General features: G+C 46.4%; 1 protein-coding gene across 3 annotated transcripts in view; it reads right to left on the bottom strand.

The window, feature by feature from the left end:
- The window catches only part of WDR70 (WD repeat domain 70), a 2,341,596-nt gene that overhangs the window by 573,495 nt on the left and 1,742,715 nt on the right, over positions 1 to 25,386 (bottom strand). The gene's annotated exons all lie outside the window — the stretch shown is intronic.

Below are 25,386 nucleotides of genomic sequence, written 5' to 3'. Positions count from 1 at the left end.
TGTGTATGAGGCACAAGTACTGGGATAAGGGAGTGCCCCATACACAAGTACTGCCTCATACACAAGTACTGGGATGAGGAAGAATAGGGATAGGTGTAAAGAAGATTACCAATAATTAATCAAGGCATTAAACACAAGTAGTGGTGCAACACCATTGAGCTGACTGGGCTGCAGCACTCCCCCCCCCCTTCCACTGAAATTGTGGGTTATGTTGACTTGACCTGGCTGACCTACAGAGAAGTTGCCAGACAGAAAAGGACACAGATGTTAAACGGCACCTGGGTTTTGCCGTTAACAAGGGCACGGCCCAGCAATTACTAATGTACAGCATTTCACTGTTTGTACCTGCACACACCATTCACCATATTTAGACACGCACACCCAGCAATCCATATATTTAAGAGTGCACTCTTTCACCACACAGGCACACCCAGGTAGCCACCCATACATTTAAGTGTGCACCCTTTCACCATACAGGCACACCCAGGCAGCCACCCATACATTTAAGTGTGCACCCTTTCACCATTCCCTCACACAGTCACCTATACATTTAAGTGTGGACACTTTCACCATACAGGCACACCCAAGCAGCCACCCATACATTTAATTGTGCATCCTTTCACCGTACACGCACATATGCATACCCAGCCACCCATACATTCACCATACACGTACACATGCACACGTCATGGGTTGAGGGGAGCCATAATACTTCAAAAATACATTGGGCCTCATTAGGACCCTGGCGGTGAAGGTATGAATGGTGCCAGTAAGGCACCGGCACCGTTCATACCGTCCCGCCGCATTACGAGTTCTGCTTGCGGGTTCCTGACAGCCCACTAGGTCTTTCCTGGCGGGTGGTGCAGCACCCGCAAGCATAACTCATAACCGTTATCAACGGTGCCGGCGCAACCATGCTCCCCACCCCCATTCTGCCCTTTTGGGCAGAATGAGGATCGGGAGCCCGGCAATATCGCCACCCGTGAATGGGAAATTATCGGCCCATTCTTCTCGTAATGGGCCGGTATTGCCCAATCGCGGGAGGCGGTGCCGGTAGCAAGCATGGAGGTAGCCGTGCCTGACATACAGGCACGGCTACCCCCATGCTCGTAATGAGGCCCATTGTTTCTTTTTGAAGTCACTCTGACTTCCTAAAGAAATTATTTCCGTTAAGGACTGAACCATAACGGAAATAATTTCTTTATGAAGGCAGAGTGATTTCAAAAATAAAATATTTATTTTTGAAGTCATAGGGCTTCCCCCACCCCATGACATGGAGGCCTCCAGCCTAGGGTCTTCATGTCATGGGGTGGGGTAGCCACCGGACTTTTTGTATTCACTCTGCCTTCATAAAGAAATTATTTCTGTTACAGAAATCATTTCTTTAGAAATGCAGAGTGAATTCAAAAAGAAAATTAAAAAAAAAAAAAATCTTTTTTTTTTACTCCAAGTGGGGGTCCTTTCCAGGCATGTGGTCGCGGGGCCCCCCGCACCGCAGGGAGTGCGGGGATCCCTGTTACGCCAGTGAGAGGCAAGCGTTGTGCGTGTCCATCAACAGCATCTTGGACCCGCACACCAAACACTTCTTAAAACCCGACCGCGGGGTTGAAGAAGCCGAAAACAACATCTTCAATACACAAACGAACAGGTTCAAAGAACCGAAAGAACAGGATCAGTAGAACCGAGGCACGTCGAGATCTCCGAAGTAAACACGTTCACGGAAAAAACGGAACTGAGGCTACCGGCGTCGTGTGTCCTACTTATAACATCCGGTGATGGCGGCTCGACGGAGGCCCTCGAGGACAACATATCGACATCATCGACCCAGACGCCGAAAATGTTCCGAAGCAGCACAGCTGTGGTGATTACTGTCATAGATATGGAATACGTCGGAGGACCCAATCCCCTCTAAATGGCCTATACTAACAAAACCTAAAACCTGCCCTATATCTTGTCAAAAAGTTTGAAAAGGAGAATATGTATGCAAAGGAAAGTCAGTGTTCAAATATAAAGAATAAAAGTGGCTGAGTCAGCTCTTTTCAACATGTTGGACAGCACAGAGTAAGGCGGTCCTTGTAGGCAAGATGAGACACTCTGGCTTAGGCTCTTAACACAAAAGCAGTTCAATACGTGGATTCAGGACTTCGAAGACCGCTCGGATTTCTTCTTTTTCTTCTCACCTGACGGGCTCTTTCCCTCCAGCCAGTTGGCGAGACGAAGATGGCGGTCCCTCATGGTCCGCTCCGACATGTTCCCGCAAAACGCACAGTCCTCCTCCACGTGCGTTTTGTCCTCGTGAAGACAGTAGAGGCATAAGGAATGCTCGTCTTCCTTGAACACGTTCTGCAGCTGGCATCCAGGGCAGGCGCTGAACCGCTTCCCGGGCGACTAGCTCCCTTTCTCCTGGGCCATGTCCGGGGTAGGCCTCAGAAACTTCTGGAATCCTCCAAAATCGTCGTTCGACGAAATCTTCACCCTTGAGGGGCGTAAAAACTTCTGAAACGGGTCCCCGTTGATCGGATGTAAAGACGGTGGAGCTTGAGGCTCAATTTAACCGAAAAATGAGAAATTCTCTTTGAAAAAGCGCGAAAACGCAGCAAAAGCTCGAGAGCTACAGCACGAGGACTCCCAACACTTGAACGTGCGGTAAAAATCGGAGGATGGCTGCCGGAGGCGGGGCTTAGGGAGAGGGCAGTCATTGGCTGTGGGCAGTATGACCCAGAGATCAGTGATTGGTTACTACTAGGAAAGACAGATCAGAATCAAAACTTATACTGAATTTTTTCTGTACCGAGGATTCCCAGCCTGACGACGGGGAATATTCATGAGCATGTGAATCCATGCCAGACCCCTTGCTGGAGAATAGCGGTTATCATCACACAATACAATGGCACTCTATCGACTTTTGAAAGATGAAGGGCTGAGTCACCCCAGCCAGGATTCGACTTATATGGGGCAGGCTTGCCTCGTGTGAGAGGAAAGCTCTCAACCGGTGATCTGTTCACCAATTTTTGCTGATCTGAAGTATTTGTAATGAAAATAAAAAACATTGTTGACTTCGGTGTATTTCTAAATTCTCTGTTTGATATTTTATATTTACTTGTTATCTTTAAAGGCTTTGCCTAACAAATATATTGTTATTCCACTGGTTCTTACATTGCACCTATGCTCGTAATTAGGAGAACCTCTGCTGCAAGCGTCGGCCCCTAGCTTTGGTCATACTGAGCCTGTCGCCTGTGGGATCTTCTGACCACTTTCAATGGCAGGTCTGTCACTGCATGATCCTTTTGTACTGCCACTACACTTCATCACTGACTGCCTTCTGTAGAAGATGCTATGATACTCTTCTGTTGCTCTTCAGCTCCCTCACGTGTCGAGTTCCCTCAAATTGTTATTTTTCTGACATGAGGTAGCATGAGGTGTTGCGTGAGTACAGTTGCATCCAAGCAGATACGTATCAGACAAGCTCATAAGCATCCATGCGCCTTCTCTCCGAGGGGAGGAAGGGTGGGCGCATGTGAATCTAAGCAGATACAAGTATCAGAAAAACGATTACGGTGAGTAATGTATCCATTCTGAGGCTTGTGGAATCTGCTTAGATCACATGCTGTGCATAGATTAGGGAGCAGTGTTAAAAGAAGGTGATGGGATGTGAGAAGGTTCATGGGCAAACAAATGTCTTAGAACCGCTTGTCCCACTTGTGTATCTGTCTTGGAATGAGTGTCAATGCAGCAGTGCTGAGTGAAAGTGTGTATTGAGCTCCAAGTAGCTGCTTTGCAAATGCTGTCTAGAGGGACATTTGCAATGAAAGCCACAGTGGTTCCTGTGCTGCTTGTGGAGTGAGCTCTGGGTGTAAAAAGCAGTGTCTTCTCTGATAGGGAAAAGCACACTTGTATACATCCGACTATCCACCTAGAGATGGCATTCTTTGAAATGAGGTCACCTTCTCTGCCTGGCGCTATGGAGACTAGCAGTTGATCTGTTTTTCTTAGTGGTGTGGTCTTGTCTACATACTAGGAGACCGCCCTCCTCACATCTAGTGTGTGGAGTTTTACCTCAGCTGAGTTGGTGGGTTCCTGGCAGAAAGCCGGTAGCTCAATAGACTGGTTTATGTGAAAATTAGAGGTGAATTTAGGGGAGAACCTAGGGCGAGTACGTAAAACCAGCTTGTCTTTGTGTACAACAAATAAAGGATTCTGCACTGATAATGCTTGTATTTCACTAACTCTTCTTATGGAAGTGATGGCCACTAAGAAGGCAGTTTTGTAAGTCAGGTGTTTGAAACTAGACTTATGCATCGGCTCGAGAGGGGGTCCCATCAGCTTAGCGAGTGCAACATTGAGATCCCATCCTGGCGGCAGGTTCGAAATTGGAGGGTGGAGTCTCATTACTCCCTCCATGAATGCTTTGATGACAGGTACCTTCCACCATGAGACCTTATTGTGGGAAGTGGTATAGGCTGACTTATCCGCCAGGTGGACCTTTAAGGAGTTGGATACCAACCCTGCATCTAGTAAGTGGAGCATATGAGTTAGAATACGTCTCATTTGCTGGTAGGGTTTTCTTAATGGATACCTTACTGTCCATTGTTGTCTGCGTATTGGTACTTCAATAGGTGTTGCTTTTCTGATAGGTACTGGGCAGAGTCCTACTGTCGCTCTCTGCTGGTTTATTTGCTCATCATACGTCACATATCTTGGTGTGAATGTTCCTAGTACTTCAAAATGGGCGACTGGAGTGTAGGCTTTATTTGGGACCTCCTCTACACTCCGCCCTCTGGGCAATTCATCGACCACTTTCACCTTCTTCTTTGGATTAAATTCACTCGATTCTTCTATAGTTATCTTCACTCCATCGCCTGGGTTCATTCCTTCTTCATCTTCTGGGTCTATACATGATGGTATGAAGAAGTGTCTCTTTGGAGTCCATATCTGTATTACTCCTTTCAGGCTTCCTGCCGTCATTACATGTTCGTCTTTATTCCATGTCATTAGTTGACATTGTCCATTTGGGCTACAGTAAAACCATCTTCCCACATAATTTCTGTGTTTCCTGGGATAGAGAAACTTTGTTCCTTCTGGTACGTGAATGCTGGCCTTCACAAAGTCTCTTATTTCTTAATCAGTCAGGTCTTTTGGCTTCCATCCTGGCTTGACATCAATCATGACCTTCATCCCTATGGCTTTTTTTCTGCAGTTTTCTGGCACTGAGAGATTATTATTTTGATAACACAAAATCCTAGTAATATCATCACTAGCAGGGCTCCCAAAAACTTGAATATGTCTGCCATCCATTGTGGGACCCACGAGAAAAGTGATCCAAACCAGCTATCATCATCAACTTCGTCGGTTTCATCGATCATCTGGTTCTGTAGCTTCGTCAGCATACCTATGGCTTCTGTTAAAGTTCCATTTTCCTCATCGTGAGAAGGAATAAATGTGCAACATGATTCTCCAATTTTTGCACAAACTCCTCCATCCATGGCTGTGATCATGTCAAGGACATATCTGTTCTGGAGAGTCATCAGTCGGATGGCTCTTAACTCTTCCTTAATCGCATTGAATCCTTTTATGGTCGTGTTGATCGTCTGCAGTAACTCCCATCTGGTTATCTGTAAACATTTATTATTAACTCCAACTTGGATTCTTGGCATACAAATCGTTGTGAATACTGATGAGGTAAGGCTGAACAGCCTGTGTTCATATAGGATTGCATGAAATGCTTCTTCTGATTTAGCAGAGAAATAATTTTCTCTCTTCATTCACGTCAGCAGTTCCACAGATCTCTTTTTCCTCAGGTGAGCATCTGCTTTCGGGAAACTCAATATTCAGGTCACTTTTCGGGATTCACAATGTCGGAACGTGGACATTCACTATTGTGCATATGCCTCCCCAGTCTCTTGGCAGTCTGATGTATGCCTTGGATCTGCATGCCCAATAATGATCCATAATTACTGCACAGTTCCATGCACCATCCCTGGAGCATCAAAGACTCGTCCACAGTTCTTATTCTCTCCCATCTTTCTAGTGCCATTATTCCTGAAGCAGAATTTTGGGCTTTCAAGTGGCACTAACTGCAAAGGTCCTCCTCTGTCTTCGACCCATGTCAATAGTTTTGCAAGTTTCAGCCACAATGGCTTGCATCCATTCTGCATGATGTCAACAGTTTTGTTGTAGAGTCTAGTGATCACCCAGGCTCTGCAAATCACCATTCCTTTGTCCCACCCATCTGGTGAAAGCACTGTTCACCAAATCTGCATTTGGGCTCTATTCTTCCACTTTCGAGCTTCCTTTGGAGTTTTTCCTTGGACATTTAGTCTTGGGTTCACTTCCCATCTTATTCCTGCTCCTTTAACTCCAGGCTTCTCATACCTGATCACATGATTCCTAGTATGAGCTCTGTTTCTTGTCTTAATGTCTTGAACATAATCATCTTCGTCGGGATAGGCTATTTCAGTAGCCCATATTAATGAGGCATCACTACCCATGAACTGGCCTCTATTTTTGCACATGGCTACGTGTGAAAGACAGTGTGCTGCCTGGACATCAATTTCTACAGCTACAAAGATCTTGGATTTTCCCATGCTGTATGGTAGGAGTGCACAAACAAAGCATTCCCCTTGTGAATTTCGTGTTCCAACTTCCATCATGTGCAGGTACCAAATATGATTTCCCAGATGTGCTGTGCTGTCCAGGTAGTCGTTTAGCTCATTGTCATCTCCATGCATACTTCTCTTGATTCTTAGTTTTTTCCTGTAGTTTGCTATAACTACATCCCTGAATGCATCTGTATGGCTTTTTTTTGCTGGAGGATTCTCGGGTATCTTGGTCCATGGTGCAGGCTTCCTTATCTGTGCCATTTGAGTGGACATGAGTCTGGCAGCTCTTTCTCTCTCTTCATACATCCTTCTCCTGCTGGTTGCAAATGCCCATACCAACCACCCTGACACTGGTCCGGTATATAGTTGTATTGAAGAACTGGTACTTGTCCCTTGCGTTGGAACATATGTGCTGGGCAATACAGTCTCTGTGGTTTAGTTTTTTTAGTTCCTCTTGTATTTTCCTCGCTCTGGCTATGGACAGCCATAATGAATCTACTATCAGTTGTGTCTGTGCAGAGAGCTTCTCCGAGTTGGTTTTTGATTTCTTAAGGGTTTCTGGTACGACTGCTTCTGTTGGCTTTCTTTTGAACGCTTCTTGGTTTCTCACAACATCTGCTGTGGAGTTTCTTATGGCAGGCAGTCTCTTCTTCTCTACTGCTTTGGTTTGTGGTTCTTGCGTCATTGACACTAGGCCTGTTTCGTGTGCATTCAGTGTTTGCATGCGTGTAGTTGTCAGTAACCTTTCTTCATTCATTCCGTGCCGACCGATTCTCCGGCTTTTCTGTTTGTGTGTGACCACAAGTGTGTGTGTCATTGCTAATCACATCCATTTCAAGTTCATTCATTCCTCCATCAGATCTTCTAGGGACTGGAATGACTATATAACATCTGGGTGCTTTTGTGGGTTTCATACGTGCATCATTAGGTGGGTGCACTGGAATTGGAACGCTTTGTGCACCTATTTAAAAAGGCAGTTTTGATTGTTAATGTAAAACAATGATGATAATGATACATAGATACATTATGACTCTGTATGTCAGGAGGCAGCATTTACTTACAGAGAAGCGTGGTCATCTCTCCTCCTGTGGGAGGACCAGATTGCTGCTCTGGACCCCCATCTCGATCATTCGCCAAATGTCAAATTTATTGTATTCCCTTAACCAATATTGTCTTTTAAGTTCTGTGTTTAAGAGTGTCAGGTGCTCCACAAGAGTCCCCCCTCCTGCGGATGATGGATTGTCTCTTATTTCAGTATACAGTTCCTTTGCTAGACTATGGAAAAAATCAAATTCAATAACACTTCAGTAAGTCCTTTTACTGTGCATGTTCAAGGGAAGCTCCCTGTCCACTCCTCGGATTTGCTTCAGCCCTGAGGACATTATGTGCTGATCAGTATGAAGAAATAAGCACAAAATAATAACAAATGTAATAAGTGAAATTCTTGACAAGGCTTCCTCGATCTGTCCCTCGGCGGAAATCTATTCAGATAGTTCTGTTGATGGTTCGAGAGCTCTATCTGTAACATGATTCCATGCAAGAGCATGCCCATCTGTGCAACATTAGCTGGATCTCTGATGAATGTGAGGACGTCAACATCGACAGGTCTCCCCACTAGCTCTGTAAAGTCAGTGACTAGGCGAAAGAGGACATTGTGAGCCAACCTGCTGTCCTCAAGTGACAGGAGCATCCGTCCTGACTTGTCGAGGCTCAGGATTATATGAGGTTCAGGATTATATAGTTTCTCCTTAATGTAAACAATGTCTGCACTGTCCGGTCGCGTGGAGTGCAACTAGAATAACAATTTTATTTAGGAGTTGGTTTAGGTCTTCTGTATTTGCTGGATCTCGAAGAAACGTAAGTGTGTTTGTTGTCCTTCCGACAACAGTTGGACAGTCTTCGATTATGCGAAAGAACAATGTGTTGATAAACTCATTTATTTCCGTCTGTGTTTGAGACATTTGGTTCTTTCTCACTGTACTCAGGAAGTAAGAGAAATTGTTCGGCAATGACAGTGAGCAGTTGTCTTATGTCTTTTCGTTTTCAGGATCTTGAAGAAAGTCAGTGACATTGGTGAGCCTCCCTACCAATGACGGCTATGATTTTAGCACAAGATAAAAATAGGTGACCACATCCTTTGCGATATCGCTACTGCGGGACACCATATGTGATTCCGAATAGGGTCTCAGTACGGAATGAGTCGGGATACTGTATTTGGTTCCAATGGAAGTGTCCTGGGTCAAAATTTGGCATATTCTTTTCTCATCAAGGCTTAAGTGTGCCTCAGTTCAAAGTTCACAGGCTATGTTGTGGCTTATACGTGCAATTTTTCTTCTTTTCTTCACACTGCAACTAGGATGCACAGAGTGTTCGTTTTTTATGTGCTTATCCCCTTTTTTGCTTAGAGGAAGTGCCCAATTTAAGCCACAACTTGCAAAAAGTTATTTGTCTTTGTCTAGCTGGTCATGCATCGTCCTTCCTCGTCATGGATCTCATCTGCACATGCTGTGGTTCTTCCCTGTCGCTCCCTCTCGTTGGGGTGCAGGCAGGAGGACTTCTCCGATGTAGGGTTTGATATCAGCGAGAAAAATCCACGCTCTTCTGCCTTGTAGTTTCACTGCAGATGGAGTGCAGTCCTCCACTGTGAAAGGATGGTTGAATCTCGGCTTGTCCCACTTTTTCCTTGTATGATTCCTTACAAGGACGGTGTCTCCAGGGAAGATGTATGGAACACAAAGTCCTTGAGCTGCGTCTGTAGTAGTATCTCCTGTGTTCTGTGCTGCCCTGCACCCCTTTCGTCGTCGCTGCAGCTGGTCTGAAATTACAGTAAGGCAAGATGTCATTCAGTTCAGATGGTTTTGCATCTCAGACCCTAAAATTCCTCCTGTCGACTGGGCATCACATCTAGTTCTATCTCGGGGTGTCAAAGGAGTTCTTATTCTTCTTCCTGTGGCTATCTCGTGTGGCGTAAGATGATGGTCCGAACTGGGTTGGTTCCGAAGTGCATACAGTGGCAAAGGAAGACAGTGCAACCATCCCATTCTTAAGAGTTAGCTTCAACTTGGCTATCCTTTCCATTAATAAGCCGTTGAGCCTCTCACAGATCCCGTTACCTTGCGGATGATACACCGATGAGAACTTGTGCTTTATACCAAGCAGCAAGCTAATCTGTTCGAATATTGCATTAACAAAGTGAGGGCCATTATCTGATCTCATGACCTCGCACATCCCCCATCTGGCGAACACCTCTCTCAATAAAATGTTGTCCGCACAGGTAGAATCTGGGTGTGTACATGTACCTGCCTCAATCCATCTAGAGAATGGACACACCACAACAATTAAGTATCTGTACCCATTACATACTTGAATCATGTCGACGTAATCGGCATGCAAGTGCTGAAAAGGCCCATTTGGCCTGGGGATGACTCCTCTCATTACTTTTAATGTGTGCCCAGCCGTGAATTGCTGGCAAATTATACAGTTCACTGTAAAGAATGCAACGTGCTTAGCTAAATTCGGTTTGAACCAGTCTTCAGCGAGCATTACTGCTAGATTCTCTTGTGTCATGTGCGCCGGATAATGTAACTGCTCCAGCGCTATCTTTAATAGGGCTACAGGCATTACTGGTTTACCAGTGCAGTCTTGTCGCCACAAGCTGTCAGAGGGGTTTAAAGAACACCCTGAACGTTTCCACAGGTTCTTCTCTTCCTGTGGTGCCTCCCCCCCTTGGAGTTCCATTAGCTGTGTTTGCCCCAAATTACTGTAACTCTCATGTGCAGTTGGTGTAACCATCATTCGCTCGTTGACATGGGTAACTTCCACTGCCATGATCGTCTTACTTTTGGATACCATACGCTTGGCTTCCGTGTCTGCTGCTTGATTTTCGCGCGAGACAAAATCTGTCCCTTTCGTGTGGGAGGCGCATTTCACGACCGCTATGCCCACTGGGGGCTGTAGTGCCTTAATCAGCCTGTCCAATAAGGCTGCATGCTGCACTGGTGTGACGTCCGCTCGGAGATAGCCCCTCCTTTTCCAGCACGCTAAGCCTGTGTGCACTGTTGATGTCACATAGGCGGAGTCACTGTACACTGTTACTTCCTGGTCTGCGTGAATCTCAATGGCGAGTATCAATGCCAATATTCTGCAGCTTGCACTGAAGAATGAGATGGTATTCGTGCACTAAGAAGCACTCGAAATTCTCCATTTGCTGTGTGTTTCATCACAGCAATGCCAGTATATCTTTGTCCGTCATTTTGATCGATCCTCGAAGACCCATCAATGAAGACGATCTCTCCTTTTGCCAAGGCATTTTCTTTCACCCTGGGAATTTCATCATAGAATTCTTCATAATTTACACAGTCATGTATCGGCTCTCCTTCAGTGACTGGCTCTGCTATAAACATAGCTGGGTTCACTATCTTACATCGGACTACCTTAATCGATGGATGGATTTGATATGATCACTTCATAAGCAAAAGCTCTCTGAGATGTCAATGTGCCCTTTGGTTTCTCTAGAATGGCAAATAGTAGGTGCTCGACGTACAACGTCATGGAGCATCCCTTCACAATGGTTGTAGCCTTCTCTATGGCAAACGCTGCAGCAGATAAACTTTGTTCGCAAGGAAAATGACCTCTCATTACTGGGTCCAAATTCCCACTGTAGTATGCCAGGGGCTTGTACCCCCAACGTGGTTCTCTGTGTGAGCACTGCTGTCATAACGCTGCCATTTGTGTGTGAAAATAGGTAAAATTCCTCCGAAAAATTGGGAAGCACGAGAACTGGTGCTGTGCAAATAGCTCTTTTGAATTCAGCAAACCCTTTCTCCATGGTCTCAGACCATTCAATCTTTTCTTTCGTCACTTGGGCCTTCTTTGGGCCTGAAGTAAAGGCTTAGTGTAAGAGCTATAGTCGAAGACCCATGCCCTAACGTAGTTGCACAGGCCTAGAAAGCTCTGCATTTTTCTTATTATCCTGTGTGGCTTAGCCGTGTTCAGTATGGCTTCAGCCCTTTCTGGGGTCACTCTCTTTCCTTCATGTGAGATCAGCTGGCCTATGTACAGCACTTCTTGTTGACAATATTGTAACTTTTCCTTTATATCATTTCTCAGCCAGTATAGTCAATAGCTGAACAGAATCGCACCTGCATTGCTCTTCTGTTGTGCTGCAAATGAAGATGTCATCCACGTATTGCAGGACGACACTTTTTAGTGCAATATTGCTCAAGTCCATCTGTACGACTCTGTTAAAAATAGATGGAGACTCACAATACCCCTGGGGTAGTCTTGTGCTTTTCAGACGCATCTGTCTGAATGTGAATGACATCAGATCTTGTGAGTCACAGTGCAACAGGATTGAGAAAAACGAATTTTTCAAGTTAATCACTGTGAAATATTTTGCCTCAACCGGTATATTACATAGGATTGTAGCCGGGTTAGGGACTAAAGGGAACTCTGCCTCAACATCATTTATTGGGCCTAAATTCTGGATTAGCCTCCAAGACCCCCCCTTTGATTTCTTGATCGGATAAACCGAAGTGTTGCATGACGACTCTGACGTCACTAAGATGCCTTGTTCCATCATTGCAGAAATTGTCTTAAAAATCCCCTCATCTGCCTCTCTGGACATGGGATATTGTCGGGCTTTTGGTAGAATTGCTCAAGGTTTCAGTTTAATCTTCACTTCTTCAACCCCCTTCAAAAGGCCTGCGTCATAGGGTCCTGTGGTCCACACACTGAGAAAGGCTCCTGGGCCATGTCGTTATCAAAATATTCAGGACGGTTTTGTGCCAACATCATTCTCTGAGGTACTTCCCTTTTGATCATTTTTGCCCAAAAGATGAGACTCACTTCCACCATTGTCTCTCCCATATCTGTTTGTCCTTCAAACAGATCGTCATCGATGACGTCAGTCACTCGATATCCTTCTTCAATTGCAATTATTGCGCACCATTGTCGGCCCTCGTCATCGTAACCGTCAATCAAGGCCACCCTCCCTCGTACTGCAGCTGTGTCTATCATCAAGGGAAATACTTGTCCCTTCTCCTCGTGCATCGGTATTCTTGGTCTAAATAAGAACTCATCAGGGGTTCTCATGATTTTGTTTGCAAGGGCTGGAAATCCTTCCATAAGCACACGCATACGATATGTGAATATTTCTGGCTCTAATGGTATAGCCCTCATGGCTGTGTATCCTGCGTATGCTCTGATCATTTCGCATACATTTGAATAGTGCATTCCTGGAATAGTGCATTCCTGGAGGTGAACATATTATGCCCTCCTCCGTGAACGAGATTGTCATGTTTACCTTTGTCATTAAATCTCAACCCAAAAGGTTTACTGGGGTCTGACGTGAATATAGTAAAGGTACATTCATTTCACATTCTCCTATGGAGACTGGAAGTGCATTTGTGAAGGGAACAAGACTTGTAGCTCCTGTAAAATTGAGTATTTATGGCCTTACCGGACAAGGAAAACTTGCCTTTGCGTATGCACGAGCGTGTTGCACCCGTGTCAACTAGAAAGGAATATTCTTTATCCCCTATAACGACATCCACCCTAGGTTCCCTGTGAGGGTCTGGTGTCACTGGTAGATAGAACACATTAGGGTTCCCAGTGAGTTGTCCTAGTCCATATACACATTTGGCCCCTGTACGCTGATGGATTTCCCCCATTCCCATTGTTACCTCCCAGTCTAAGGTTCGGGGTCTGCCCTGTGCTCATCATCTGTGATAATTGCAACGTGCCGGTTGGGATTGTCCTTGTGGAAAATTCCCCATGCTCTGAGGTTGCACGCCTTGTTGCACTCCTGGCGCTTGTTGTTGCACTGTGTGATTCTGTGCTGTAAAACTGCAGGTTTTCAACATTTTTTTTTGACATTTTGATTGACCACCCTTCTGTCTGGAAAAGTTCTGAACTCTCTGCCTGGGCGGATGCCAAGCGTAGGTGTGAAATTGTGCTCCTTCTCGCTCGGCTGGTCACGTGATTCCCACACCGTGATTTTGACTAGTTTCTCTCAATTTGTGTATTTGATTCTTATTCAGCTTTGCTACCTGCCTACGCTTCCTTATCTCAACCTTTCAGAGAGAGGATATTCTGTTCTTAAGCTTCAATTAGATGTAGCTACTGTTTGTTCCTTCTATTGGTATGACCTTGGCTCTCCTGGCACGAGCTACATCTGCCTAGTTTCGATTCAGCCGTCTCTTCTCGTTTTGCTAGAATATGAATCTCTGCTCATGCGGCCTTTAGTAAGCTGGGTTGATTCTGCTTCGTTTGCAAAGTGGAATTACACTTATAATACTGTGCTTCATTTTGAGGTATATTATGTATAATGGCGCTTGCCGCACTATTCATCTACTTAGCATAGCAAGCCGTATTGTTTTCTTAGCTTTCTTGCGGTTCCAAGCATATGTACAGGTGTCCGCTCGTTGAATATCTTCATCCTGTTTAGTTTAAGCTTCTTTGCATTTCAACATTGTTCTCCCTTTTTAGGTTCACGATATCCTTATTCATAGAGTTTCGTCTCTTTGTGTCATTCTCGGGTCATTATTTCTTCTATCTGTAACGCCTGTCCGGGTCCCTGTGAAGTCACCATTCATCTTCCATTAAGACCTTTTTTGTTTCTTCCGGGACTGTACTTAGGTGATCTTCATTTCGTCTCAATTGCTGGTAGGGTTTTCTTAATGGATACCTTACTGTCCATGGTTGTCTGGAAATCGCTACTTCAATAGGTGTTGCTTTTCTGATGGGTACTGGGCAGAGCCCTACTGCGGCTCTCTGCTGGTTTATTTGCTCATCATACGTCACATATCTTGGTGTGAACGTTCCTGGTACTTCAAAATGGGCAACTGGAGTGCAGGCTTTATTTGGGACCTCCTCTACAGACCCTTTCCTCTGACGGAGAGAACAACCCCTCTTGTGTGTTCATGACAGCTCCTAGGAACTGTTTGGTTGTGCTTTGCACTAGGCTTGATTTTTTATCGTTGATGGAAAAGCCCAACTGGAAGAATAGGTTGATAGTTCTCTGAATGTTTTGCTTGCAAATTAGGGGGGCTCCCCTGTAATCAGGTAAGGGTACACCGGGATTGCCTCCCTGCGCAGGTGTGCTGCCACCACCGCCAGTACCTTTTCTGAAAACCTTTGGAGCAGATGCTGTTCCAAAGGGTAGCACCTTGAGTTGGTAGTGCTGGTTCGGTATGTTCAAAAGCAAGAATCTTCTCTGCGCTGGGAACATTGAAATATGAAAATAGGCATCTTTCAAATCCATTGTTGCCATGTAATCCCCCTTTTTTAGTAGAGGGATTACCTCTTGTAGCGTAGTCATGCAGAACTTTTGTGGCTTTACATATTTGTTTGCAAGGCGCAAATCTAATATTGGGCGCATTGGTTGGCCGGGACGACTTCAATGGCGTCCTTTAGTAGAAGCGTGGTGACTTCCTCATGGAGGATACGCTGGTGTTCCTTGGAATGGGTCTTTTGTCGTGGGGAGTGGTTCTGGGGTTGCTCGAGGAGCTCTATACAATATCTGCCTATTGCAGTGGACAGCACCCATCTGTCTGTGGTGATTTCCTCCCATGCGTGGGTGAAGGGATGGGAGGGCACCTGGAGCGGATAGTCACTGCTTCTGAGGTGGAGTGCCCCCTCGGGAGGAGTTGCCTCTACCCAGTCTGCGGGATCTATGCGCTTCTCTAGGGTAATTCTGGGAGGACTACCCTGATTTTTTCCTCAGGCAGTACCTTGGCTTTGGGTATAAGTGGAACCCCTATGTGAACTTTGGCCGGGGTGGGCGACGAAAATTCCTGTTTTCCCTCTGGCCAGTAGGTCTATTGGTCAGTTGGCCCATAGATTTGAGAGTATCATATTCCTCTTTGCCCCTCTTTAAGGCGTCCTCGACAGCCTTGCCAAAGAGCACATTGGGCATGTTGATAAAAGTAGCTTGGGTCTCTGGTTTAAAACCGATTGGCGCAACTAAGCGTGACGCTTGATAATTGTCCCTTCAGCTATTATCCTGCCTGCGTTATCTGCGGCGTCAAGATTGGTTTTTAGTACGCAACTTGACAATGCCCTGCCTTCTGCAGCCACCTGGGCAAGCTGAGATTTAAGCAGTTCCGGGGAAGATGAAAGTAAGACAGAGACCTCATCCCATTTGTGGCAGTTGTAGCTGGCCAACAGGGTCGAGTTGTTAGCAATCCTTGTCTGGAATGCCGCGGAGGAGGCCACTTTTCGGCCCATTGTGTAAAGTCTCTTGCTTTCCTTTGTCAGGCGGGGCCTCAGAGGAAGCCAGGGGAGTACCAGCCCTTTTTCTAGTTGTGGTAACAACTAATGAATCAGGCTTCAGTGCCCTCCGATATACAGTGTGTCAGAAGGGGCAGGTCTAAATAGTTTCTCTATGCAGGGGTTTACTGGCCGCGTAAGATTAGAGGTATCCAGAGATGGCTGTATTTTTCACTGAATTGGCTTAAGGAGAGGGATAAACTGAGTAACAGCCTTCTTATCCTTTAAGATTTCCTCTACAAAATCTTTATCTTGTTGTTCTTCCTGGCTAGCCATCTGAAAATGCCCTGCCGCCTTGACAAGCACTTCATTCAGAAGGGTTTGATTGTCAATTGGTGAGTCCATGACCAGGGGGTCCTGATCAACAGGTGAGTCCATGGCATACATATTTGTCTCGGGTCAACCTCAGGGTCCTCCTCATCCCCGTAATAAGGGTCTGCTGCATCATCCCCGTAATAAGTGTCTGCTGCCTCTTGCACTGGATTCTCGGGGCGAGACCTTTGAGCAGGGGGTTAAGCAGGTTGTGCAGGGATCTGCAACATAGAGGGTGCTGTAGTGGGGGCGGGTGGAGTGGAAACTTTTGAAATAGTCAGGGTCCTTTTCATAGAAGTTGAAGGACATCCTCCTCATGACCCTGTCTATGTCTTCAGCCGACCATTGGACCGAACTAGGGATGAGGAATGGTTGATAAGGAAGCCCTAAATCTTCATCTGTGGGAGGAAGTAAGGTAGAAGGAGGAGCCTTCTTTTTCAGGGTGGAAGACAGAGAATCCTGAGAAACAGGTTCTTTGGGCCTAGCATCCTGAGATTTCTCCTTATGAGGGGTTTTATCCCTATGAGGGGTCTTCTCCCTATGAGGGGTCTTCTCCCTATGAGGGTCTTCTACCTATGAGGGGTCTTAGAGGTCTTTTTCTTGGATGCCCTCTCTTTACCCTGGCCCCCTGAAGTGTGTTTGCCCGACTGTTTGGGGTCTAGTACCTGACCAGACGCATAACGTCGAATTTCGGGTGCAGGCTCAACTGGAGTCTCGTCCGCGGACGATCAGCCCTCATTGGGAGTTTTTCACGCAACATCTGTACCGTCCTTCGATGGCTGGGACCTGTCATGTGGCGATCTCGATCGAGAGTGCTCAGAGGACAGAGATTCCACCTGGACGTCAAGCGGTGCCGTCTGCTCGACACATGTGTCGAGTCTCGGCTTTGGGTTGTGTGCTTAGTGGAGGATGAGGTGATAGCGCTTCCGCCGCCAGGTTTTGACCCCAACACAGTTCCAGTGCAGCATGTGTCAAGGCACAGGGGGGCAGGTATGCAAAGATCCCACAAAGACCGTCACTACAGCAGGGTGACACCAGGAATGTAAATGATTGCGGCGTAGTGCACTCTCTTACATCGCAACCAAGAGGAGCTAGGACTACGGAATTTGCAGCAGAGGGCCCAGGACCACAAGCTGTCGATTCCTTAAACCTTGAGTGTCAACTCGGGATGGCAGCGCTCCTAGGTGATACCCCGGGTTCGAGCTGGTCAGTTCACTCGACGGCCCAGGAAAACTTCTGAAGAGGCTCTATTGGAGGGTTATCAGGAGATGCAGAAAGTAGTTGTTCCCACTACTCCAAAAGGGTCAAAGCGCCCTTGCAGGACTTCAGTGATCAATGCAAAAACAGGGGTCTGACGGGACAACAGCAAGCTCAGGGTGCCAAACCTTTCACCAAGTCTCCGCCGGTTGCACAGGTCTGCTTAAGCGTTTCAGGATACTTGGCTCCTTCTGTAGTTCGGTCTGAACTTAAGGTGATCGACCTTGAATGGATGCAGAGTCCCTTCTCTTATCCAAGATTTGTTTGCGCTCAAATCTGGGATATCTAATCTAAGATCTGCTCTCTTGCATTCCTGCCAGGCGTGGGCCAATCATGGCTCACAGTGGTTCCAGTCATTCCGGCATACTAAACATAGTGGCACAAGTAGAGTGGATTGGCACTAGACAGTCCCAACCCTCTTCCTGCATTAGCACACGTGACATGCAGGAGCCTGTGAAAGGTGCGGTTTTCGTGAGAGGCTGCATGCCCAAAAAAGGAATTCAGGGGTCGGCTCGACGTGGGGGAAGGACAAAGGACAAAATGACCCAAGGACAGAACAAAAGACTTCATGGCACGGCCATTTTAGGCACTGGCCACTGTCTTGAGACAAACGGGATACGGTTTGTCAAAAAGAAGTAAAAATACTATAAAAGTAAACCGCTACCAGCAGTTCATCCTAGGAACACTTTTACAATCACCAATAAATCCTTACAGGGTGTCTCGGGCCATAAAACAAAAGGACCCCTATGCGCTGTACTGTACAATAGTCTACCATGTAAAACCACCCTGAGACGGTGATTGAAGCAACAACAAAAAAACGAGTGATGGGTACTATACCCCTGAGACGCAGTGTATTAGATCAGGCTATCTTGGACAACGAAAATAGGTGTTTTAAAATAGGCCCTTGCACTTATTTCGTTCTCCATCCAGGCAAGTTCAGGATGCCTTCTTAGTAGTGGTTTAAATCAATAGTTCTTTCAGGCTTTCATTCCGACGCCTAATTCTTAAGAAACTAGGGTCATATGTCATACTGGGGAAATAATCAGGAGACAAAGTTATTTATCCAACAAAGCCAGAGAAAGCTTGGAGAACAAGGAATGCTGTTTTGTCCCTTTCCATACAGTACGACATCAGAATGACCGTTAGGCAATCCTGCTATACTTGGACTAATGATACCATCAGAACCATAGGCATTTATCCAACCACAACTCCAAAACGTTGAGTATGAATAATAAAGTCCTTAAAATATATAAGTGTTGCAAGTGCTGTGTAGGTCTCAAATTGCCTCGCATCAGCACACTTACCAAGGCAGAATGATGCCAAAGGACTATATACATAAAGCACCACACAGACTTAGGGCTTAATTGTTCAAAGGGAAGCATCAAAGATTAGAGTGGATAACATAAACGTTCTACATGATAAAGATCTAATTTTCTGCCCTTAATACTAAGCAATGTCATGGAGAAACGCAAATACGGCTGTTAACAATCTTGCTATGCCAGCTAATTGCGGTGATAGTTTTTCTTCAAGCACAGGATATTTCTTTGTGCAGATTCTTTGTGCCCCACACAAGCATTTGTGAAATTCACCAATGTAGAAAGAGTATTACTAAAAGTATAGTTTCTTATAATGATAGTGTACATGAATCACAAATCTTTTCTGCAGGGGAGGAGGTACATGCACATTGCTCCTAAATAAAATAAAAATGGTTTAAAGGCTGGTTTTGGTCATTTGCCCAACCATACATGCACACAATATCAGAAGAATTTAAGCAGTACGAGGGCACAACCTTGGCAATACTAATTATAATCGGGCAAACTGGAATGTTTTTGGGAATACTTCTCATCAACCACCAACCGATGATTCATTTGAAATTACACTATACTTCTGTAATGCAAAGGTAACGTATTCGAAATATTTTGTATCAAGCTTTGCCAAGTCCAATAAAATGAAGTGTAAACTGAAATGTGCAAGTCTCGAGTAGTAGACTACAGTGATTTAATAGTTATGAAAAGGAGCGGGATGTATAAACTGAAGCAAAATGACAGTATCCATGTTGCAGGCTCTGCCTAGAGTTGAGAGAGACAACTTTGATTTAACTTAAAAATATCTTATTGCTTCTTCGTAAAGATGTCAGACAATTTGTTGAAGTTAGAAATGAGCTGCCTGATTTTCCAGACACCAAAACGTCATAACAATACCAAAGAAGATGTGTCTACACTTGCCCAATTGAAAAAACGTTATAAACTTATCACAAAAGGGCAGTTTTAGAAATCTGACATTACAGGTCACATCACAAATGAAGTGTATGCCCTGAAGGGAAGAGGGTAGCAGGATTGTGTTTAGTATATGCAAACTATGTGAATCACATGTTTAGGAAAAGCTTATTGAGTACTTAAGGTAGGCAAGCTTTGTCTGAGCGATGGAAGTAGAGAATACCCCACAGGGCACAGTTATCCTTTCTGTGAGTGCTGCTGGGCATGGCACGTGACCATGTGTTCAGCCCAGTCACTCTACAAAAAAGACATTAATGTAAAAACATAAATGTAAAAGGGCCAAAAACAAATGTATTATGTTAAGTACCTTGACGCCCTGCCTCCAATATCCAAGGCAAAAGATATAAACTTAAATACAGAGCATGCAACAAATAAATCCGTAATGGCAAGGAGAAAAGTCAGCGCAAGTTGTAAAAAAAAAATAAAAAAAAAACAAAGAAAACTCACTAAACCTTCCTTGTGTGACAATGGAGTGCGCAGAAAAGCCAAAACGAGGAAATAATACTACTGATTATAACATAGGCAAATACAATTAAACAACTGATCTGGTCTAGCCCATTTCCCCTTAACATGTGCTATAAATGACCTTTCAATACATTTATTTTACGCAATTGCACTGGATAACCACTTCGGGGCTCATGATAAAAAAAAGGGGTTCAGGTGAATTAAATCTTCTACAAATTGGACCTCTGTTTACATATGGCTGGAGAAGGATAACATTAAATGGTAACTAAACGAAGAGGAGTTTATCAGGAGCTGAAGTGTGGCAGTGTGGTGGAGAACGCAGGGCTGCAGAAGACTGGAGGCGGCTCAGAGGAGCGGAGGACAAGGCCTTCAAGATGGAAGCCGTGGATCCTGGGCCGATTGGAGGTTTTCTGCGGGGGAGACGGCAAAGGAGACTCCGTAGGACAGCGTGGATAAGTGAGCTGTGGGACGCAGCACCCCGGGTGGAGGTTGGTCCCCCGCGTCACAGAGGAGCAGGCACTAATAATTTGGCCACATCGGGGCAGAGACGATGCACAGCAAGGTGCAGTAAATCTCTGCCATAGCACGCCAACATCGCTGCAGGACCCTGCGAGGGTGCTGGTGAGAGCGGGACAGGTTGCAGAGCAAGGCCAGACAAGGCTATCGGCAGTCGAACAACAAGCTTTTTAGGCCAGTGCACAGAAGGGCTGCAGTGGCAGCTAAGCCGAGCCCATGGGAGACACTTATTAAAAACCACGTCCACCGTCACCCAGACAGCCAATATAGAAGAAGTAGCAGTACTCCGGCTGTTTGAAAACCCGCAGAGGGGAATTGTTAGACGCCCCCCGCCAATCAACTCCCCCCCCCCACTGGAACTAAACGAGGGGCTGGGATCCATCTACAGTGGGTGCCAAGTAATTACTTGCAGGGAGTCGTGGCAGGCCCACCTAGGCATCAGGATTGGAGACATACATCTGAGGACCTTTCCAAGGAGGGCCCAGCAGATTCACCTACTTTCAGCAAAAGAGGAGCAGACCCCCAGCAGCGACTAAAGCCTGCAGTGGCACACTGTTTGGGGGGCAGGGTTATATTTTGCTTGAATCAGCAGCCCGTGCATCAGCAGTGAAACCAACCCAATGTCTGGGGCCGGGACGAAAAGGAAACTCTGGGTCCGACCTGGAGGCGGCCTGAGCAACGGCCTAGGTTGTGGCTGCTCCTGAGGCGTCACTGCAGCAACGTGCTGGCAGACTGTCTACCAGAGATGGGGCTGATCCGCACATATGCCAGTAAAACATCACTGTGGTAAGGCCAAACAGTGGAAGTGGCAGTGTCAGATGGGAGTTACTGGCGCAAGGTTGGTGTTGGTGACAAATGGCCAAAGGTGTTATACTGAAGTCAGGGGGAGGTTGGTGGGAATTGAGAAGACCTGGCACAGAGAGAAGAATGGCTAGTGATCTAAATATAGTTGCATGGAACATCACAAACCTCAATAGTTTTGTTAAGAGACTCTGGGTACAGGCTTATGTGAAAAGGAAAGGAATAAACATTGCATTACTGCAAGAGATGCATCCAACTGTAGACCAACAGTTTTATTGGCAAGGAGTGGGTGGGAAAGATGTATGGGTCCCTTTTCTCGAGCCATGCAAGGGGTGTCCTGACATGGGTGGCACCAACGGTTCCCTTTCAACTACTGGTGTTTAAGCACAATGATGAGGGCAGGATGGCGCTGATACACGGGCTCATTGAAAACAGGGAGTTGTGCATTATCAACACATATGCTCCTAATAGCAATGCCACAACATTCTTCAACTCCCTCTACTCCAGGGTCGCTATGTTCACGGATGCCGTGTGGATATGGGGCAGGGACTTTAATTGCACACTAAACCCCCTAGTGGACAGGTTGGATGACAAATACCAAAGCTGCACCCCTCTGCCCCCAGCGAGAGCACTCTGCACCACGCTGCAAAACCTGGGACTGGTGGACGTATGGAGGAGACACCGTGGGGATGTGAGAGGATACTCGCATTATGCAGCAACATCTGAGGAGTGTACTTGTCTCGATTACTTCTTTAAGGGGCAAGATACAATGGGGGAGTTTGTGACGTTCGAATATAAAGCTAGGGTCCTTCTGATCATGCTCCGCTGGTTGCCACTTGGCAGCGATCCTGTTCTAGATCACAGATTCCGACCTGGCACCTCTGATTCGAGTCTTTGCGAAATTGGGTCGGACGGACATTGAGTTGCTGGAGGGTAGATGGGAAGAGGCGGGGGTCTGTGGGGCACCTACTAGTTTTGTGCCAGACATGTATCAGGGAGTGGGAGCATCTCAAAAATTCGACTAGGTCAAGTACACCCAAAGGGACGCAGAAGAGGATAAACCGGGCAGATTTCTGGCGTGGTTGTGTAGCAGAGAAGAACTCAGGGAAATGATCTACGCCATAGGGAATGGGAAGAGCAAAGTTGTGAAACCCCAAGGGGCGATTAACAAGGTGTTCTCAGAGTACTACGAGACACTGTACTCTGAGACACTGCAAGGAAACGAGGGCAAGATCACGGAGGTCCTGGCCACGATAGGGTTGCCCCAACTAGACGAAGGCGGATATGGTGGACGCTGCGCTTACGGTAGACAAGATCCTGTTGTTTACATGGTCCCTGCTGACAGGCAATACTTCCTGCCTTATTAGCAAACAGATTGAAGGGGGTAATTGGCGAGCTGATACATGCTGATCAGACAGGGTATGTACTGGGTAGGATCACCGCTTGGTACCTATGACGACTCCATCATGTGATGGATGGCGCCAAACACCTTGGGATAGACTGCGCAGTAGGTTCTCTGGGATAATTCATTGATTTTTTTTTAATTTTATTTCTATCGCGCTCGTACACAAGTGTTTCAGAGCGCGACAAGGCAAGGGAGGGGAACAGGGGAGAACAAATCAGCGATCTTACTAGGCCCAGTGACATTGATAACGCGCAAGTGCATGGGAGAGGGGGGAGGGGAAAAGTGCATGGAAGGAGGGAGAAGTGGGAAGTGTGAAGCAGAGGAGAAACAGATAAATAACAATACATAAATAAAGGCAACAAACAGTGGTAATGCAGCCAGCAATTTGCAAGTGCTAGGTTTAAGGAAGCAGACAGGGTAGGTCTGATAAGTGCAGGAAGAAAAAGGGGGGGGCTGTATGGGTACAGATACAGACCCCAGTGCAAGGGGTGGCCCGGAGGCAGTGCGGGAGGGTGGTAGGGTGAGCAGGTACCTGGACCCGAAGGACAGAGGGTGGCCAGGTGCACAGTGCCAAGAGAGAACAGATCAGCAGGGGAGAGGGGGAGCGAAGGCAGAAGAAAAGAGGAAGGCCTTGAGGTGCTTCCGGAACCAGAGATGGCTCTCCTCAAGTTTTAGAGTGGCAAGGACGCTATTCCAGAGGGAGGCCCCAGCCAAAGACAGAAATCTACCCCCAGCTCGTTTCTTTGAAAAATGACTGACCCTTGAGGGAGTTGGAGGTAGCGGAGCGAAGAGCTCGAGAGGGGGGTATTTGCGGAGGGATAGCTGAAGGTATTTTGGACCCAGGCCCCAAAAGCCTTAATATCCACCACAATGGTGGATGGAATTTGGCACCTAGTCTCAATGTATGCGGATGACATGCTCGTTTATGTACATTCGCCGGCTGTGAATTTACCACATATTCTGGACACAATACATCGGCTCGGGGAGCTCTCAGGTATTCATATAAGCAGGGAAAAGTCCTGCCTGTTCGCACTTGTAGAGCTTGTCAGAGTAAGCCAAGACAAATTTCCCGATTAAGATTTGACATGGCATGCAGAGACTTTTTCGGTATCTTGGGGTAAATGCTATGCACAATATGGCTGCTTCCCATAAACATAATACACAGAGGATCCTAGATGGCATCCTCCGGTAGATGTCGTTTTGGCAGCGACTGCCCCTATCGGTGACTTCATTAATATTGCCTATTACATTCCCAAAAGGTTTTTCATAGATTTGGACTCGGAAGTGCGATCATTTCTGTGGAGAAAAGGCAAGCACAGACAGGATTGCGCTGGGGATTATGAGAGAGGTACAATAAGGCTGATTAACTTAGAGTTTTATTTTTTTTTCAGGTCAGCTGCAGTTTGAAACAAGCTGGCAGGCGGATGATGATACACTGGATTCAAGGCTCCTGCAAAGGGCGATTTGGCAGTACTTCTTGAAGGAGGTTTTATGGCCGATAGATCTTGGCATCTCGCCTGTGCCCTGGCTCCTGTAGCTGGGTAGGACACTATGGCATAGGGTATGGAGGCTGGTGAGTGTTCAAGGACCCATACTCTCGGAACATCCAACTGGTTGCTCTTTCTAGGAAGGGGCGGGACCACGCGTTACAAATTAGAAGAAACTGGTAGACTCACGGTAGTCACATTAGGGGATTTACAAGCAGATGGGGAACTGGTAGATGTTTAGACATTAATGGGGAGTACCGGCATACAAAGGGTACAATTTGTGATGCACAAGACTGTTGGCAAGAACACTGGGGGCAGGTGGGCGGACTTCCCGAGGGGCATAAAAGGTGACCAGGTGCTGGACACTATGTATTACGTGGCAGAGGGTGGACAGACGGTCTCTAGGTTGTATGAATTGCTACTGAATGCACATTGTGCACCGGCACTGCGGGTGCGTGGGAGGTGGATGTGGGTAGATTGTTCACAGATGCAGAATCAGTGCACACAATGGTATATACCAAGCAGGTATTGAGAATTTCCATATTTAACCTCATCCAGTACTACATAGGGCCTTCCTGACCACCCAGCAGAATTTCGAAGTTTGAGGGCGCAAATGCTATGAACTGCCCCAGATGTAAGCATGAAGTGGGCGACTTCTTTCATATGCTTTGGTCCTACCCAGTTATTGGCAGATTCGAAAGGTGGGGAACAGAGCTGCTAGTGGCTGGGATACTGATGCTGGCCTGGTCCGCCAAGGTATGCTTGCTGGGTTTATACCCTAAGGGTGGGAAACATGGGAAACTCCTCTCCCGCATGAACAACCTTATTTGTATGTTAGCTAAGCAGAGGATCGCTATGGCTTGGAGGTCACTTTAGGGGCCCAAGATTGAAGCCTGTCCGGCGGATCTAGAGAGAAGGCCTTTAGCTGAATCTGCCGCATGTTATAGGACAGTGCAATGCGTGTTGAGCGAAGGAGGCATGGATGTGGCTGCTTGGGA

This window comes from Ambystoma mexicanum, chromosome 6p, assembly GCF_040938575.1.
Source record: "Ambystoma mexicanum isolate Mex_15411 chromosome 6p, UKY_AmexF1_1, whole genome shotgun sequence".
NCBI lineage: Eukaryota > Metazoa > Chordata > Amphibia > Caudata > Ambystomatidae > Ambystoma > Ambystoma mexicanum.
The sequence above is the reverse complement of the archived record's forward strand: the minus strand, read 5'-3'. Positions and strand labels throughout refer to the sequence as shown.